The sequence below is a fragment of the Festucalex cinctus genome, chromosome 21 (assembly GCF_051991245.1).
Source record: "Festucalex cinctus isolate MCC-2025b chromosome 21, RoL_Fcin_1.0, whole genome shotgun sequence".
NCBI classification, from domain to species: domain Eukaryota; kingdom Metazoa; phylum Chordata; class Actinopteri; order Syngnathiformes; family Syngnathidae; genus Festucalex; species Festucalex cinctus.
This window is the reverse complement of record NC_135431.1, coordinates 21,394,723-21,414,968: the sequence shown is the minus strand read 5'-3', so window position 1 is coordinate 21,414,968 and position 20,246 is coordinate 21,394,723. Positions and strand designations below refer to the sequence as shown.

At 39.5% G+C, this 20,246-nt stretch overlaps 1 long non-coding RNA gene across 1 annotated transcript; it reads left to right on the top strand.

Moving 5' to 3' along the window:
* Positions 1 to 17,888: 17,888 nt before the first annotated feature.
* LOC144010882 (uncharacterized) lies at positions 17,889 to 19,584 on the top strand. Its single transcript, XR_013281379.1, has 3 exons — positions 17,889 to 18,368; positions 19,072 to 19,315; positions 19,416 to 19,584. It is a non-coding gene; the product is annotated as an uncharacterized LOC144010882 (long non-coding RNA).
* The last annotated feature ends 662 nt before the right edge of the window (positions 19,585 to 20,246 follow it).

Here is a 20,246-nt window from a genome sequence, read left to right as displayed (position 1 = left end):
CAGAGACGAACAACCATCCACACTCACAAGCACACCTAGGGACAATTCGGAGCGCCCAATTAACCTGCCATGCATGTCTTTGGAATGTGGGAGGAGACCGGAGTACCCGGAGAAGACCCACGCGGGCACGGGGAGAACATGCAAACTCCACCCAGGAAGGTCCGAGCCTGGACTCGAACCGGACTGCCTTATTCAACGAAGCAAAATTAATTGTGAGTGGGGTGTTGCTTTAAAAGTTTTAAATGAAGCTTTTGAAGTTATATAAAATGAAATGAAACATACCAGGACTGTTCAGGGAGGCATCATAACGTAAAGGAGAGCAGAGAAGGTCCAGCTGTAAGTCACAGTACAAAACATTATTTTTCAGTTTCCCTAGAACTGTTTATGAGTTGTTGTTTTTTTTGTTTTTTTTTTATGAGTTGTTAGGTGATGAGGCTAACAAGTTAAAACGTTTTAGTTACGTTGAATGCAGAGCTTTGTATTAAGGAAAAAAAAAAGAACAAAAAACGAAGTGGTTGTTTTGCTTTTAACAGTGAATAGTATGCCTAGCTTCCACACGTCCTTTTCACGAAGCTTTTCAATTTCGTCACTGAAAGCAGGGCTATTTTGGCGTTAGCTGCCTACAATACTTTTCGTTTACTAGGTTAATTGATTTAGGAATGACTTCACATTACATGGGCTCGGAGTTGCCCTGGATGCGTGACTTTGCCAAGCTTAAGCTAACATGCTACGCTAACAGTTTAATGCTAGCGCGGTGTAAAAGCCACGTTGCGACCAAGCATCGACCTAAATAAATTTATATACAAAGATGTGCATGAGGCAATTCTGTCTTACCTTCGTGTGTTAGCAAGGCTGTTGGCAATGAATCCTCGCACACTGCCGTGTCCTTGCACGTTGCTTCCAGCATGGTGATTGCAGAGTCCTCCTTTGTACTATTGGTGGTACAACCCATCCGGTGGCCGAGAATGTCGTCCAGTCTTTCATACATTTATTAATTTTACGGTCATTTCCACTGTGGTTGTTGTGGTCCTTGAGTTTCCTTTAGTCCTGTTGGAGTTTCTTTAGTTTTTCCCTCACCTGCTTTTGTGTGTGTAATGTTAACTCTGCTAGCTTCGCGGTTATTATCGTTTCTTGTTGGACTTTCGAAGTGCCGTTGGGTCTCCTCGTCCCATGTTTGCTCAGGAGAGCCTGTACTTCCTCGTCCGTCCACCTCTCGGTTTTTTAATCCTTCCATTGCCGAAATGTTTGAAGAAAAAGTCGTAGCGCCCGATAGAGTATAGTAAAGAAGAAATGGCGGCTTTACCGCGGGAAAAAAAAAATCATCTAACCAAAACGACACACCTCCTCACCCAGTCAACCAATCATAACACACTAGACAACACGCCCCCACCTTGTGTAGTTCAGGGTACACCCAAATACCCTCCTCAGGCCTAGGAACTTAGGTAGTACCGTTTCGACCCCCCCAGACCCGGAACTGGTTTTGTGTGTGAACGCAAACTTTGGACAAACTCCCCCGGAACATAGGGAAGTTCCTTCATAAGTTCCTGCGGTGTGAAAGCGCCTTATGTTTGGATAAGTCTGATGCCAGTGAACATTTTGAGTGGTGGAAACTAAAAGAATATTCATAAATGACTTAGTTATCACACTTAGAATGAGTTTACATTTTTTGTACAAAATACCGTATGTGGGGTATTTTTTTTTCATGCCTCAAGGGCTTGGTGGCGCTGCATATATAACTGAATGTTGTCATAGAGATAACTTCAGGCCTTGACGATAAACATACATGTCAAGTTTGGGATTTTTTGGAGCATGTACCGGGGAGTTATCAAGCATATCCTTTTTCATTGCGAAACACACATTTTGATGCCCCGCCCTCATCATATAGTATTTCGAAAAGTCAAAATTTTCCCCCCTGTCGTTGGCTCAGGTCTTGACATGGTCCAGGCCAAGTCTTAACTCAGTCGGATGAAACGTGTAGGAGAAGTGGGCAAAAGTCTGCCCCCTGTGAATGTGAAAAAATCGTCAAAAATGGGACATTCAAAAATTCGTAGCTCACTTCCTGTTCATTTTAGCATATGGGTACAAGAGACTTTTTTGTAGGTCTTGAGCTCCCTCATACACCTAAAAATATTCGTCGTTCTTGCTTAAACGTACAACCGGGGCTGCTTCGTTAAAAATTTCGAGGGGGCGCTATTGAGTCATTTTTTTTAAAATAGCACAATCAACAATAAAATATTGCTCATTTTACCAGGCCAGATGTGTGTGCCAAGTTTCAGGAGTTTCTGTGCATGTTTAGACCCACAAAACTGGCGTTGTTTTCTTGGCGAACAGCGCTTAGCCACGCCCACAGCAATTCGCGAAAACTCACAAACTTCGTGTTGTGACATCATGAAGGCCGAAACCCTCATCTGAGCAAATATGAGGTAGGTCCAGTTAACGTGTTTGGAGAAAAACGTAGAAGAAAATTCGTAAGAAAAAAAATTGCCACTAGGTGGCGCTATCAGTTAGATGAAATATAAGTCAGTAGATGTCTTTAGGGCTGGACTCTCATCAAATGTGTGAAATTTTGAGAAGATAGGATCATCTCGGTCAAGTTAATGCAGCTTTTATTTTCACGAAAAATCTTCAGACTTTGCGTCACCGTAGCGGCCACGCCCTTTGGCGAAAAGTTACAATATTCGGTGTGGGGCATGATCAACATCTTAAGGCTTTTCTGACCAATTTTCAAATGGATCCCTTCAACAAGCTCAGCACAGTAGCTAAAAACGTAAAGTATGACATTTATTGTAACCACTAGGTGGCGCTATATGTATAACTGAATTTTATCATATAGATGTTTTCAGGCCGTGACTATTACGTTGCCTGAGAAGTTTGAGATTTTTTGGAGCTTGTACATGGGAGTTATTCAGCATTTGCTCTTCCTGGACAAATGAAATTTTAAAGGCAATATTTGATGCCCCGCCCCCGTCATATAGTATTTCGAAAAGGCAAGACTTTTTGCCCAGCTGTTCTCTTGGGTCTTGAGATGATAAATGCCAAGTTTGAAGTCAATGGGATGAAAAATGTTTGCATAGGGGGAAAAAGCATGACCACAGTGAATGTGCCAAAATAGGCCAAAATTGGACATTAAAAAATTCATAGCTCACTTCCTGTACATTTTAGCTACATGGTCCCAATAGACTTTTTTGTGCGTCTCAGGGTGCTACACGTGCCTGCCAATTTTCGTTGCTCTAGCTCAAACGTGCCGGGCTTGGTTTTTATTTTTCTATGCTAGGGGGCGCTATAGAGTCGCGTTGTTATAACGACTTCATAATATCAAATTTTTCGCCGGACCTGAGGAGTGTGCAAAGTTCGGTGAGTTTTCGTGAATATTTAGGTACCCAAAATCGCGATTGTTTGCGGAGAATAAAGAATAATAATAATAATAATAATAACTAGAGCTGCGAGCAGCTATAAAGGGCCCTCACAGCCCGGGCCACGTTGGAGTCCTTGCACGTTGGGGTACTTGCACGTTAGGGTACTGGCACGTTGGGGTACTGGCATATTGGAAGCAAAATTTCTTTGAAAATGGCATAATAAACGTTTACATGTAGAATATTTTTTTTGCCAGTGTGTATCAAGCTCAACGGGTTTGGGGGATTGTTAAGACCTGCAAAAATCTGCGTCCTTTTTTATTTTTAGGCAATGAGTTGCCCTGATTGGTATTTTTTGTAAAAGTGTATATATACATCATCGCTCGTTGTACTCATTGCACAATGTTACTTTTATTGTCCAAAGGGGCAATCAAAAATGAATAAAACAAAATGGAAACGTACATACGTTTGGATCGGTGTGAAGCCAGTGAACAATTTGAGTGGTGGAAACTAAAAGAATATTCATAAATGACTTAGTCATCACACTTAGAATGAGTTTACATTTTTTGTACAAAATACCGTATGTGTGGTTTTTTTTTTTATATAAGCCTCAAGGGCTAGGTGGCGCTGTATTTATAACTGAATGTTGTCATCGAGGTACCTTCAGGCCTTGATTATAAGCATACATGTCAAGTGTGGGATTTTTTTTGGAGCATGTACCGTGGAGTTATTAAGCATATCCTTCATTCACGATATTGCTTTCAATGTCCATAGAGGCTATCAAAAATAAATAAAAAAATATATATGTTTGGATAAGTCTGATGCCAGTGAACATTTTGAGTGGTGGAAACTAAAAGAATATTCATAAATGACTTAGTTATCACACTTAGAATGAGTTTACATTTTTTGTACAAAATACCGTATGTGGGGTATTTTTTTTTTATGCCTCAAGGGCTAGGTGGCGCTGCATATATAACTGAATGTTGTCATGGAGATAGCTTCAGGCCTTGACGATAAACATACATGTCAAGTTTGGGATTTTTTGGAGCATGCACCAGGGAGTTATTAAGCATATTTAAAAGGGCCCTCGCAACCCGGGCCACGTTGGGGTATTTGCATGTCGGGGTACTGGCATATTGGGGTACTGTTTCATAGGAAACCGTCTAAATTGTAAATGTTTTAGACATGCTTTGTGTTTGCAAAGTTTCATGGAAGGCCAAAAATGATGCACAATTTAAAATCAAAATGGATTGGCACATGGCTATAGAATACTTTTTGGAGGTATTAGGCTGATAGGTATGCCTCCCAATATTCACACATCTAGCTGAATCATATAAAAAACATTTTTCTTTGCAAACGATGCATCGCTACAGCAAAGGCGTGCAACAAAATAAAAAATTTCAATAACTTTTCATCTTAAATATCTTAAGATGAAACGCGCCAAAGAATATATGACGCCTATAAAAGGCCCCAAAAATGGCAACAAATACCAAAGTTAATCAAAATGGCAGACTTCCTGTTTGGTTTAGCATATGGCTTTAGAAACTTTTTTGTAAGTCTTAGGCTGATCTCCCAATATTCACACATCTAGCTGAATCATATAAAAAATATTTTTCTTTTCAAACAATGCATCGCTACAGCAAAGGCGTGCGACTAAATAAAAAATTTCAATAACTTTTCATCTTAAATATCTTAAGATGAAACGTACCAAAGAATATATGACGCCTATAAAAGGCCCCAAAAATGGTATCAAATACCAAAGTTAATCAAAATGGCAGACTTCCTGTTTGGTTTAGCATATGGCTTTAGAAACTTTTTTGTAAGTCTTAGGCTGATAGGTATCCAAATTTTTTCACATCTAGCTGAATCATACATTTCCAAAAGCTTCATAAAAATGTCGAGATGGCGCTATTGAGCCATTTATTGAAAATTGCAGAAAAACTCTCTAAAATATTCATGCTTATGACAAGCCTGATGTGTGTGTAAAGTTTCATGAGTTTTTGCACATGTTTAGATAAAAAAAAAAAAAGCAGCATTTTACTTGGCAAACAATGCACCGCTATGGCAACGGCGTGCGACAAAATAAAACACTTTCGATAACTTTGTATCTTAAACATCTTAAGATGAAGCACACCAAGTTTGAAGACAGTCGGATAAATTTTGTAGGAGGAGTTCGTTAAAATATGACCCCTAAAAAAGGCCACAAAAAAATGGCTACAAATCCCAACGTAAATCAAAATGGCGGACTTCCTGTTTGGTTTAGCAGATGGTTCCAAGAGACTTTTTTGTACATCGTGGGCTCTTATGTATGCCTCTAAATTATCATAGCGCTAGGTGAAACGTACAACCGGGAATGCTTCGTTAAAGAGGAGTTTTTTACCTCAAAATGTGATGCCCGGCCCCTACGGTACTTCCTGTTGGGTTTAGCACATGGCACCAAGAGACTTTTTTTGTACATCGTGGGCTGTTACATTTGTCTCCAAATTTTCGTAGCTCTAGCTGCTTCGTACAACTGGGAATGCTTCATTAAGAAGGAATTTTTTCCTTTGCAAACTGTGCATGCCACGGCAACAGCGTGCGACGAAATAAAAAGCTTTCAATAACTTTTCATCTTCAACATCTTAAGATGAATCACACCAAGTTTGGAGATGATCGGATAAACTCTGTAGGAGGAGTTCGTTAAAATAAGACCCCTATGAAATGGCCCAAAAAATGGCAACACGTTCCAAAGTAAATCAAAATGGCGGACTTCCTGTTCGGTTTAGCATATGGTTCAAAAAGAGTTTTTTGTACCTTGAGGGCTGTTACATATGTCTTCAAATGTTGGTAACTCTAGGTGAAATGTACAGCCGGGAATGCTTCATTAAATAAGAATTTTGAAACACAAAATTTGATGCCTCGCCTCTGGCGGACTTCCTGTTAGGTTTAGCATATGGCACCAACAGGCTTTTTTGTAGATCATAGTCTGTTACATATGTGTACCAATTTTCGTGGCTCTCAATTAAACGTACCACCGGCAATGCTTTGTTAAGTAAGAATTTTGAAACTGTAAATTTGATGCCCCGCCACCGTCATATAGTATGTCAAAAACTTTAGATTTTTTACCATGATGTTGTCCCAGGTGTTGAGATGGTACAGCCCAAGTTTGAAGTCAATCGGGTTAACCGTGTAGGAGAAGCGGGCAAAAGTATGACCCCTGTAAATGTGCAAAAATGGGCCAAAATTGGACATTCAAATACTCATACCTCACTTCCTGTCTATTTTAGGGTACACATATCAAAGAGGTTTTTGTTCATCTGGATGTGCTACAGGTGCCACACAATTTTCGTAGCCATAGGACAATCGTAGCGGGACAGGGATCCGTTAAACCTATGTAGGTGGCGCTACAGAGCCATTTTTCTGTTATCATGTATGGCGACTTTAAAATATCAAATTTTTCGCCAGGCCCGATCTGCGTGTAAAGTTTGGTGAGTTTTCGTTCATGTTTAGTGCCTCAAAAATGTGGTTGTTTGCGGAAAAGAATAATAACAAAGAAAAAGAAGAAGAAGAAGAATAATAACTAGAGCTGCGAGCAGCTATAAAGGGCCCTCGCAACCCGTGCCACGTTGGGGTATTTGCACGTCGGGGTACTGGCACGTTAGGGTACTGTTTCATAAGAAACCGTCTAAATTGTAAATGTTTTGCCATGCTTTTTGTGTTTGTTCACATTGCTATGGAATGCTTTGTCGAGGTATTCGGCTGATAGGTATGCCTCCCAATATTCACACATCTAGCTGAATCATATAAAAAAAAAAAAATTCTTTGCAAACAATGCATCGCTACAGCAAAGGCGTGCCACGTTGGGGTACTTGCACGTCGGGGTACTGGCACGTTGGGGTACTGTCAAATAGGACAAGGACCATCTAAAATGTTTTTGACAAGCCTTGTGTGTGCAAAGTTTAATCAAAACGCAAAATATGGTGCGCAATTCCCAAAATAAATTCAAAATGGCGGACTTCCTTTTAGGTTTAGCATACGGCTACAGAATACTTTTTGTAGGTCTTAAGCTAATAGGTATGCCTCCCAGTTTTCACAAATCTAGGTCAAGTCATCTTTAGTTGTGTATCACTTGAATCATACAATTGGAAATGCTCCATAAAAATGCATAGAGGGCGCTATTGAGCACAACGTTGGGTTACTTGCACGTCAGGGTACTGGCACGTTGGGGTACTGTTACATGGAACAAGGACCATTTAAAATGTTAGTTTTTTCCATGCCTTGTCTGTGCAAAGTTTAATGAAGAAGGCCAAAAATTATGTATAATTCCCAAAATAAAATCAAAATAGCGGACTTCCTCTTTGGTTTGGCAAATGGCTACATAATACTTTTTTGTAGGTCTAGCATAATCATACAATCGGAAATGCTTCATAAAAAGGTCTAGAGGGCGCTATTTATTTCAAATTGCACAATAAATCTCTGAAAATTCATGTTCATGACAAGTCTGATGTGTTTGCAAAGTTCCATGAGTTTTCATGTGTATAAAAAAAAAAAGCAGCACTTGACAAACAATGCATTGCTATGGCAACAGCGTGTTACAAAATAAAAAACTTTCGATTACTTTGCATCTTAAACATCTTAAGATGAAACACACCAAGTTTGAAGACAGTCGGATAAATTTTGTAGGAGGGGTTCGTTAAAATATGACCCCTGAAAGTTTTTCCTTGCCCGGTTGGAGGGTTAGATCAGGGGATGTCGCAACTTGTTTGTGGTTAAGTGCTACAGAAGTAAATGTGTCTTAACAACCTCATGATTGAATGTGTTTTCAATTCTCTAGGATGTGATTGGATTGTATCAATTAAATGTTCTTATAACTGATTCAGTGAGTAGTAAAAATAGTGTGTCAAGTATAATGACATGAAATATAAGGAATACAAAAAACAAAACAAGAACCCTCTAAATTACACATTTTGTTCCAGGCTTTATGTGCGTGCATAGTTTGAGTATACACCTAGGTTTAGGCCAGGAGTGTTCAAACCTTTTGCAAAGAGGGCCGGGTATGGTAAGGTGAGAATGTGTGGGGCCTAATCAACCATTTAGTTTAGCCTGACATAATTTTTTTACATGCATATGTAAATATATATATGTGGACAAATGTGTACATATGTCTACAAATTTTTGTAGCTCGAGCTGCTTCGTCCAACTGGGAACGCTGCATTAAGAAGGATTTTTTTTTCCTTTGCCAACAGTGCATGCCACGACAACAGCGTGCGACGAAATAAAAAGCTTTCAATAACTTTTCATCGTCAACATCTTAAGATGAATCACACCAAGTTTGAAGATGATCGGATAAACTCTGTAGGAGGAGTTCGTTAAAATAAGACCCCTATGAAATGGCCAAAAAAATGGCAACATGTTCCAAAGTAAATCAAAATGGCAGACTTCCTGTTAGGTTTAGCATATGGTTCAAAAAGAGTTTTTTGTACTTCGAGGGCTGTTACATATGTCTTCAAATTTTGGTCACTCTAGGTGAAACGTACAGCCGGAAATGCTTCATTAAGTAAAAATTTTGAAATGCAAAATTTGATGCCCTGCCTCTGGCGGACTTCCTGTTAGGTTTAGCATATGGCACCAACAGGCTTTTTTGTAGATCATAGTCTGTTACATATGTGTACCAATTTTCGTAGCTCTAGATTAAACGTATAACCGGCAATACTTCAGATGAAACATGCCAAAGAATGAAGACAATCTGATAAGTTTTGTAGAAAATATGAGGCCTATAAAAGGCCCCCAAAAAATGGCTACAAATAGCAAAGTAAATCAAAATGCCGGACTTCCTGTTTGGCTTAGCATATGGTTCTAAAAGACTTTTTTGTACATCGTGGGCTCTTATGTATGCCTCCAAATTATCATAGCGCTAGGTGAAAGGTACAACCGGGAATGCTTCGTTAAAGAGGAGTTTTTTAGCTCAAAAAGTGATGCCCGGCCCTTGCGGGACTTCCTGTTGGGTTTAGCACAAAGCAGCAAGAGACTTTTTTTGTACATCGTGGGCTGTTACATATGTCTACAAATTTTCGTAGCTCTAGCTGCTTCGTACAACTGAGAATTCTTCATTAAGAAGAATTTTTTTCCTTTGCAAACAAGTGCATGCCACGACAACAGCGTGCAGCGAAATAAAAAGCTTTCAATAACTTTTCATCTTCAACATCTTAAGATGAATCACACCAAGTTTGAAGATGATCGGATAAACTCTGTAAGAGGAGTTCGTTAAAATAGGACCCCTATGAAATGGCCAAAAAAATGGGAACACGTTCCAAAGTAAATCAAAATGGTGGACTTTCTGTTAGGTTTAGCATATGGTTCAAAAAGAGTTTTTTGTACCTTGAGGGCTGTTACATATGTCTTTAAATTTTGGTAACTCTAGGTGAAACGTACAGCCGGGAATGCTTCATTAAGTAAGAATTTTGAAACTCCAAATTTGATGCCCCGCCTCTGGCGGACTTCCTGTTGGGTTTAGCATATGGCACCAACAGACTTTTTTGTAGGTCATAGTCTGTTACATATGTGTACCAATTTTCGTAGCTCTAGGTTAAACATACAACCGGCAATACTACGTTTAGTAAGAGTTTTGAAACTCTAAATTTGATGCCCCACCGCCGTCATATAGTATGTCGAAAACTTTAGATTTTTTACCATGGTGTTGTCCCAGGTCTTGAGATGGTACATCCCAAGTTTGAAGTCAATTGGATTAACCGTGTAGGAGAAGCAGGCAAAAGTATGACCCCTGTAAATGTGCAAAAATTGGCCAAAATTGGACATTCAAATACTCATATCTCACTTCCTGTCTATTTTAGGGTACACACATCAAAGAGGTTTTTGTTCATCTGGATGTGCTACAGGTGCCACACAATTTTCATAGCCGTCGGACAATCGTAGCGGGCCAGGGATCTGTTTAACCTATGTAGGTGGCGCTATGGAGCCATTTTTCTGTTATCACCTATGGCGACTTTAAAATATCAAATTTTTCGCCAGGCCTGACGTGTGTGTAAAGTTTGGTGAGTTTTCGTTCACGTTTAGTGTCTCAAAAATGTGATTGTTTGCGGAAAAGAATAATAACAAATAAAAAGAAGAAGAATAATAAGAATTCCTTGAAAAACAATAGGGACCTCGCAGCGGTCGCTGCTCGGGCCCTAATAAGAATTCCATCAGGAACAATAGGGACCTCGCAGCGGTCGCTGCTCGGGCCCTAATAACTAGAGCTGCGAGCAGCTATAAAGGGCCCTCGCAGCCCGGGCCACGTTGGAGTCCTTGCACGTTGGGGTACTTGCACGTTAGGGTACTGGCACGTTGGGGTACTGGCATATTGGAAGCAAAATTTCTTTGAAAATGGCATAATAAACGTTTACATGTAGAATATTTTTTTTGCCAGTGTGTGTCAAGCTCAACGGGTTTTGGTGATTGTTAAGACCTGCAAAAATCAGCGTCCTTTTTTATTTTTAGGCAATGAGTTGCCCTGATTGGTATTTTTTGTAAAAGTGTATATATACATCATTGCTCGTTGTACTCATTGCACAATGTTACTTTTATTGTCCAAAGGGGCAATCAAAAATGAATAAAACAAAATGGAAACGTACATACGTTTGGATCGGTGTGAAGCCAGTGAACAATTTGAGTGGTGGAAACTAAAAGAATATTCAGAAATGACTTAGTCATCACACTTAGAATGAGTTTACATTTTTTTGTACAAAATACCGTATGTGTTTTTTTTTTTTTTATATAAGCCTCAAGGGCTAGGTGGCGCTGTATTTATAACTGAATGTTGTCTTCGAGATACTTTCAGGCCTTGATTATAAGCATACATGTAAAGTGTGGGATTTTTTTTGGAGCATGTACCGTGGAGTTATTAAGCATATCCTTCATTCACGATATTGCTTTTAATGTCCACAGAGGCTATCAAAAATAAATAAAAATATATATATGTTTGGATAAGTCTGATGCCAGTGAACATTTTGAGTGGTGGAAACTAAAAGAATATTCATAAATGACTTAGTTATCACACTTAGAATGAGTTTACATTTTTTGTACAAAATACCGTATGTGGGGTATTTTTTTTTTTATGCCTCAAGGGCTAGGTGGCGCTGCATATATAACTGAATGTTGTCATAGAGATAGCTTCAGGCCTTGACGATAAACATACATGTCAAGTTTGGGATTTTTTGGAGCATGTACCGGGGAGTTATTAAGCATATCCTTTTTCAGTGCGAAACACAAATTTTGATGCCCCGCCTTCATCATATAGTATTTCGAAAGGTCAAGATTTTTCCCCCTGTCGTTGGCTCAGGTCTTGACATGGTCCAGGTCAAGTCTTAACTCAGTCAGATGAAACGTGTAGGAGAAGTGGGCAAAAGTCTGCGCCCTGTGAATGTGCAAAAATTGTCAAAAATGGGACATTCAAAAATTCGTAGCTCACTTCCTGTTCATTTTAGCATATGGGTCCAAGAGACTTTTTTGTAGGTCTTGGGCTCCCTCATAGACCTAAAAATATTCGTCGTTCTTGCTTAAACGTACAACCGGGGCTGCTTCGTTAAAAACTTCTAGAGGGCGCTATTGAGTCATTTTTGTACAAATAGCACAATCAACAATAAAATATTGCTCATTTTACCAGGCTAGATGTGTGTGCCAAGTTTCATGAGTTTCTGTGCATGTTTAGACCCTCAAAACTGGCGTTGTTTTCTTGGCGAACAGCGCTTAGCCACACCCACAGCAATTCGCGAAAACTCACAAACTTCGTGTTGTGACATCATGAAGGCCGAAACCCTCATCTGAGCAAATATGAGGTAGGTCCAGTTAACGTGTTTGGAGAAAAACGTAGAAGAAAATTCGTAATAAAAAAAATTGCCACTAGGTGGCGCTATCAGTTAGATGAAATGTAAGTTAGTAGATGTCTTTAGAGCTGGACTCTCATCAAATGTGTGAAATTTTGAGAAGATAGGATCATCTCAGTCAAGTTAATGCAGCTTTTATTTTCACGAAAAATCTTCAGACTTTGCGTCACCGTAGCGGCCACGCCCTTTGGCGAAAAGTTACAATATTCGGTGTGGGGCATGATCAACATCTTAAGCCTTTTCTGACCAATTTTCAAATGGATCCCTTCAACAAGCTCAGCACAGTAGCTAAAAACGTAAAGTATGACATTTATTGTAACCACTAGGTGGCGCTATATGTATAACTGAATTTTATCATATAGATGTTTTCAGGCCGTGACTATTACGTTTCCTGAGAAGTTTGAGATTTTTTGGAGCTTGAACATGGGAGTTATTAAGCATTTGCTCTTTCTGGACAAATGAAATTTTAAAGGCAATATTTGATGCCCCGCCCCCGTCATATAGTATTTCAAAAAGGCAAGATGTTTTGCCCAGTTGTTCTCTCAGGTCTTGAGATGATAAATGCCAAGTTTGAAGTCAATTGGATGAAAAATGTTTGCAAAGGGGGAAAAAGCATGACCACAGTGAATGTGCCAAAATAGGCCAAAATTGGACATAAAAAAATTCATAGCTCACTTCCTGTACATTTTAGCTACATGGTCCCAATAGACTTTTTTGTGCGTCTCGGGGTGCTACACGTGCCTGCCAATTTTTGTTGCTCTAGCTCAAACGTGCCGGGCTTGGTTTTTATTTTTCTACGCTAGGGGGCGCTATCGAGTCGCATTGTTATGACGACTTAATAATATCAAATTTTTCGCCGGGCCTGAGGAGTGTGCAAAGTTCGGTGAGTTTTCGTGAATGTTTAGGTACCCAAAATCGCGATCGTTTGCGGAGAATAAAGAATAATAATAATAATAATAATAATAATAATAATAATAATAATAATAATAATAATAATAATAATTTTTACAAAAACAATAGGGACCTCGCAGCGGTCGCTGCTCGGGCCCTAATAATAATAATAATTTTTACAAAAACAATAGGGACCTCGCAGCGGTCGCTGCTCGGGCCCTAATAATAATAAGAATTCCTTCAGGAACAATAGGGACCTCGCAGCGGTCGCTGCTCGGGCCCTAATAATAATAATAATAATAATTCGAACGAAAAACAATAGGGACCTCGCAGCGGTCGCTGCTCGGGCCCTAATAACTAGAGCTGCGAGCAGCTATAAAGGGCCCTCGCAGCCCGGGCCACGTTGGAGTCCTTGCACGTTGGGGTACTTGCACGTTAGGGTACTGGCACGTTGGGGTACTGGCACGTTGGGGTACTGGCATATTGGAAGCAAAATTTCTTTGAAAATGGCATAATAAACGTTTACATGTAGAATATTTTTTTTGCCAGTGTGTGTCAAGCTCAACGGGTTTTGGTGATTGTTAAGACCTGCAAAAATCAGCGTCCTTTTTTATTTTTAGGCAATGAGTTGCCCTGATTGGTATTTTTTGTAAAAGTGTATATATACATCATCGCTCGTTGTACTCATTGCACAATGTTACTTTTATTGTCCAAAGGGGCAATCAAAAATGAATAAAACAAAATGGAAACGTACATACGTTTGGATCGGTGTGAAGCCAGTGAACAATTTGAGTGGTGGAAACTAAAAGAATATTCATAAATGACTTAGTCATCACACTTAGAATGAGTTTACATTTTTTTGTACAAAATACCGTATGTGTTTTTTTTTTTTATATAAGCCTCAAGGGCTAGGTGGCGCTGTATTTATAACTGAATGTTGTCATCGAGATACCTTCAGGCCTTGATTATAAGCATACATGTCAAGTGTGGGATTTTTTTTGGAGCATGTACCGTGGAGTTATTAAGCATATCCTTCATTCACGATATTGCTTTTAATGTCCACAGAGGCTATCAAAAATAAATAAAAATATATATACGTTTGGATCGGTGTGAAGCCAGTGAACAATTTGAGTGGTGGAAACTAAAAGAATATTCATAAATGACTTAGTTATCACACTTAGAATGAGTTTACATTTTTTGTACAAAATACCGTATGTGGGGTATTTTTTTTTTATGCCTCAAGGGCTAGGTGGCGCTGCATATATAACTGAATGTTGTCATAGAGATAGCTTCAGGCCTTGACGATAAACATACATGTCAAGTTTGGGATTTTTTGGAGCATGTACCGGGGAGTTATTATGCATAACCTTTTTCAGTGCGAAACACAAATTTTGATGCCCCGCCTTCATCATATAGTATTTCGAAAGGTCAAGATTTTTCCCCCTGTCGTTGGCTCAGGTCTTGACATGGTCCAGGTCAAGTCTTAACTCAGTCAGATGAAACGTGTAGGAGAAGTGGGCAAAAGTCTGCCCCCTGTGAATGTGCAAAAATCGTCAAAAATTGGACATTCAAAAATTCGTAGCTCACTTCCTGTTAATTTTAGCATATGGGTACAAGAGACTTTTTTGGAGGTCTTGGGCTCCCTCATACACCTAAAAATATTCGTCGTTCTTGCTTAAACGTACATGAGGTTTGAAGTCAATTGGATGAAAAATGTTTGCAAAGGGGGAAAAAGCATGACCACAGTGAATGTGCCAAAATAGGCCAAAATTGGACATTAAAAAATTCATAGCTCACTTCCTGTACATTTTAGCTACATGGTCCCAGACTTTTTTGTGCGTCTCGGGGTGCTACACGTGCCTGCCAATTTTCGTTGCTCTAGCTCAAACGTGCCGGGCTTGGTTTTTATTTTACTATGCTAGGGGGCGCTATAGAGTCGCGTTGTTATGACGACTTCATAATATCAAATTTTTCGCCGGGCCTGAGGAGTGTGCAAAGTTTGGTGAGTTTTCGTGAATGTTTAGGTACCCAAAATCGCGATCGTTTGCGGAGAATAAAGAAGAAGAAGAAGAAGAATAATAATAATAATAATAATAATAATAATAATAATAATAATAATAATAATTTTTACAAAAACAATAGGGACCTCGCAGCGGTCGCTGCTCGGGCCCTAATAATAATTTTTACAAAAACAATAGGGACCTCGCAGCGGTCGCTGCTCGGGCCCTAATAATAATTTTTACAAAAACAATAGGGACCTCGCAGCGGTCGCTGCTCGGGCCCTAATAATAATTCGAACGAAAAACAATAGGGACCTCGCAGCGGTCGCTGCTCGGGCCCTAATAATTTTTACAAAAACAAGAGGGACCTCGCAGCGGTCGCTGCTCTGGCCCTAATAAGAATTCCTTCAGGAACAATAGGGACCTCGCAGCGGTCGCTGCTCGGGCCCTAATAATAATAAAAATAATAATAATAAGAAGAATTCCTACAAAAACAATAGGGCCTCGCAGCGGCACCGCCGCCGCCACTGCTCGGGCCCTAATAATAATAATAATAAGAATTCCTACAAAAACAATAGGGCCTCGCAGCGGCACCGCCGCCGCCGCTGCTCGGGCCCTAATAATAATAAGAAGAATTCCTACAAAAACAATAGGGCCTCGCAGCGGCACCGCCGCCGCCGCTGCTCGGGCTCTAATAATAATAAGAATTCCTACAAAAATAATAGGGCCTCGCAGCGGCACCACCGCCGCCGCTGCTCGGGCCCTAATAATAATAATAAAATTGGTTTTTATTTTTTTATGCTAGGGGGCGCTATAGAGTGACATTGTTATGACAACATCAGAATATCAAATTTTTCGCCGGACCCGAAGAGTGTGCAAATTTCGGTGAGTTTTCGTAAATGTTTAGGTCCTCAAAAATACGATAGTTTGCGGAGAATAAAGAATAATAATAATAATAATAATAATAATAATAATTTTTACAAAAACAATAGGGCCCTCGCAGCGGTCACTGTTCGGGCCCTAATAATTTTTACAAAAACAATAGGGACCTCGCAGCGGTCGCTGCTCGGGCCCTTATAATAATAATTTTTACAAAAACAATAGGGACGTCGGGGTACTTGCACGTTGGGGTACTTGCACGTTGGGGTACTGGCACATTGGAAGCAGAATTTCTTTGAAAATGGCATGATAAACCATTAAATGTGGATTTTTATTTTTTTTGCCAGGTGTGATGAGTGTGTCAAGCTCAATGGGTTTTGGTGATTGTTAAGATCTGCAAAAATCACCGTCTTTTTTTTATCTTTAGGCAATGAGTTGCCCTGATTGATATTTTTCGTAAAAGTACATATACACATCGCTCGTACTCATTGCACAATGTTGCATTTATTGTCCATAGAGGCGATCAAAAAAATTTAAACTAAATGAAAAAAGTACATAAGTTTGGATCGGTCTGATGCCAGTGAACATATTGAGTGGTGGAAAGTAAAAGAATATTCATAAATGAGTTATTTATCACACTTACAATGAGTTTACAATTTTTGTAAAAATACCGTAAGTGAGGCATTTTTTTTTATGCCTCAAGGACTTGGTGGCGCTGTATTTATAACTGAATTTTGTCATAGAAATACCTTCAGGCCTTGACTATAAATATACATTTCAAGTATGGGATTTTTTGGAGCATTATTAAGCATATCATTTTTCATTGCGAAACACAAATTTTGATGCCCCGCCCTCATCATATAGTATTTCGAAAAGTCAAGATTTTTTTCCCCTGTCGTTGGCTCAGGTCTTGACATGGCCCAGGTCAAGTCTGAAGTCAGTCGGATGAAACGTGAAGGAGAAGTGAGCAGAAGTATGCCCCCTGTAAATTTGCTAAAATCGTAAAAAATGGGACATTCAAAAATTCGTAGCTCACTTCCTGTCCATTTTAGCATATGGGTCCAAGAGACTTTTTTGTAGGTCTTGGGCTCCCTCATACACCTAAAAATTTTCGTAGATCTTGCTTAAACGCACAACCGGGGCTGCTTCATTAAAAAATTCTAGGGGGCGCTATTGAGTCATTTTTGTAAAAATAGCACAATCAACAATAAAATATTGCTCATTTTGCCAGGCCAGATGTGTGTGCCAAGTTTCATGTGTTTCTGCGCTGGTTTAGGCTCTCAAAATTGGTGTGGTTTTCTTGGCGAACAGCACTTAGCCACGCCCACAGCGATTTGCGAAAACTCACAAACTTCGTGTTGTGACATCATGAAGACCGAAACCCTCATCTGAGCAAATATGAGGTAGGTGCAGTTCATGTGGTTGGAGAACAACATTGAAGAAAAATCGTAAGAAAAAAAATTGCCACTAGGTGGCGCTATCAGTAAGATGAAATATAAGTTCGTCGATGTCTTAAGGGCTGGACTCTCATCAATTGTGTGAAATTTTGAGAAGATAGGATCATCTGGGTCAAGTTAAAGCAGCTTTTATTGCCACGAAAAATTACCAGACTTTGCGGCACCGTAGCGGCCACGCCCTTTGGCTAAAAGTTACAATATTCGGTGTGGGGCATGATCAACATCTTAAGGCTTTTCTGACCATTTTTCACCTGGATCCCTTCAAAGAGCTTCGCACAGTAGCTAAAAACGTAAAGTATGACATTTATTGTCACCACTAGGTGGCACTATATATATATAACTGAATTTTATCATATCGATGTTTTGAGTGCAAAGGGGGTAAAAGTATGACCACAGTGAATGTGCCAAAATGGGCCAAAATTGGACATTAAAGGTACACTCAGTATTATACAGTGGCATCTAGTGGTGAAATAATAAATCATTCGGAAAAAAAAAACAATTGTTTGTGTTAGTAGTATGTAAAAAGATATGTTGTATCGCATAAACGTACTTTTTTAAAATATAACGGTTAGTCTAGAAATCGCAAATTATCTTACATGTCCGCGCCTCGCCTGCTAGTGTCTGCCATGTTTCGCCGCCATCTTTCTGCTACGGGTGCCGTCAAAGACAAATTTCAGCGCTCCATTTCTTAACGCGTTTTTGGAACGCACTTCCGGTTTGTATGGCGACCGCATGTCCACGAAGAAGAAGAGTTTCCGGTCCCCGAAGAGAGCATTATCAAGCATCACACTTACTTTGGGAATTTATTTTATTTCAGCGCGACAAAACAAGAGTTTATATTGTAGCCGCATTTGCCAGATGGAGAGAAATGAGGAACAGACTAGGTTTGGGACGTGCCGGTGCCTTCGACTGCTTTCTACTTGACCGGTAAGTAAGAGTACATTTGTGTTTACGTTTTGAGAGCGAGAGAAAAAGTATACTCCGTACTAATTAATACGATGTTCGTACCTTTGTTTTACGATCACTGTATCTGTTGATTAGCAACTCCGCACCACTCGAACGATTTCGTTATGTAGCTACTTGCTTTGAAAAAAAAAAAAGATTCCCGCTGGCACGTTATATTTAGAGTAAATGCGCAAGTTATTGTGTAATGTAATGTAACTGTGATTTCGGAGGTATATTTGCCCATAACTTCAATAGAGAATCTAAAGCATACTGTATTAGTGGAGGAGTTGAAAATTATTTTCGTTGTGGTTGGTGAAAATAGGGTTCTCGAAATTAATTTTCGGCAAGGAATAACTTTCTGGACTTAAATGCTGGCTGTACCGTAAGCACTGCTAGAGTCTGAACTCTCTCACTCAAGTGTGTACTGGTCCATTGTGTAATTGGGTGCACAAGAATTTACAGGCTGCCACGTTTTCCACGGAAATTCGACAAGCAAGCAGCCTTTGCATATTCTATGCAGTATGCAGTCAAGTTACTTTTATCTAGCTAATACAATGTTTTGGGCCCAAAAACTAAAGATCTTACCTCTATTTTGGGGGCTTTGTTGGAAAGTTGGTGACATATAGTAGTATCATCAATTATTCTATTTTATTTTATAATTGTGTTTTTGTTTGTGTCACACTAGATCAACAGCCAAACTTGAGGGGTTCCAGAACCATATTCTGATGTATACAAGCATTCATGCACCGTTTAAATACATCACCGACCTGCAAGAAAAAAAAATATCAAGGGGAGAGTCAGCAGCCATATTGGAATGCCCCGAATGAGGACACTTGAATGGAGGACCCCAGAAGGCTTCGGTGTTGTACCACCAGTATCTCCACCTACCATATCTGAGCTGCAACAAACTGAAGTCAGCCGACGTCTTGGTATGTCATTTACATATGGACGGCATTGCACACTACATGAACTTTTTGTGTGAAGCAATACGGAATGGTCACATGTACAAGCACCACTTGTTTTACACAGGACCTGCTGACCAGGTGTCTGAAGCCATGGAGTGACTCCTCCCTCACTTTCCTCAGCAAGCCTTTGAAGAATATGATATCATCGTTGGTGGGAACATGCCCTCACTCCATAACATGTACTTGTGCAGTCAAGGAGCATGTCAAACTTAATAAAACCAGCAAACATTGAAGTGACTTCATTTTTACTGCAGTCTGTTCACACAATCAATGGACAAGCCTTCCTTAATTTTGCCCCAATAACATCATAGAGTAGGCGAAAAGTAGTGTTACAGATCATACTGTGTTCGGGAGAGTTTGAGGAATGTTGCAATGTTAATGGGGGGCAATGTCAGCACACACACACACACACACACACAAAAAAAACCATCATGGTATTGAGTTAATCAGATATTTTAGCTGTGTACAACACATACCTGCTCTGTAACACTACTTTTGGCCCAAACCTGTATGTCTATTTTCCATATTTTGAAATGCACAGCGTATTGGTAAAATTCTGGAACAACTGCAATTCATGTAGCTCATTATATTCTAACAGCATTTTTTTTTTTTTTTAGTTAATATGTTCATTTCATGTAGACTTTTATTTTACTTTATTTTATTCATTCATTTTCATGTACTGTACCTTACATTCATTGGCCAATGAAGAATTCCTTGTCATTGCAAGCATTTATAATAATTCTCCAGGCTTTTGATGTTTTACATTTCTGGTCATGTAAAATAGTGTTAGGTTAGGTGTCGAATGAACACTGCATGTTGACGCCAAAGGAAATAGTATTTTTTTAGTTATTCAAAATGTACAAATTAACACACAACAACAATATACAAGTTATAC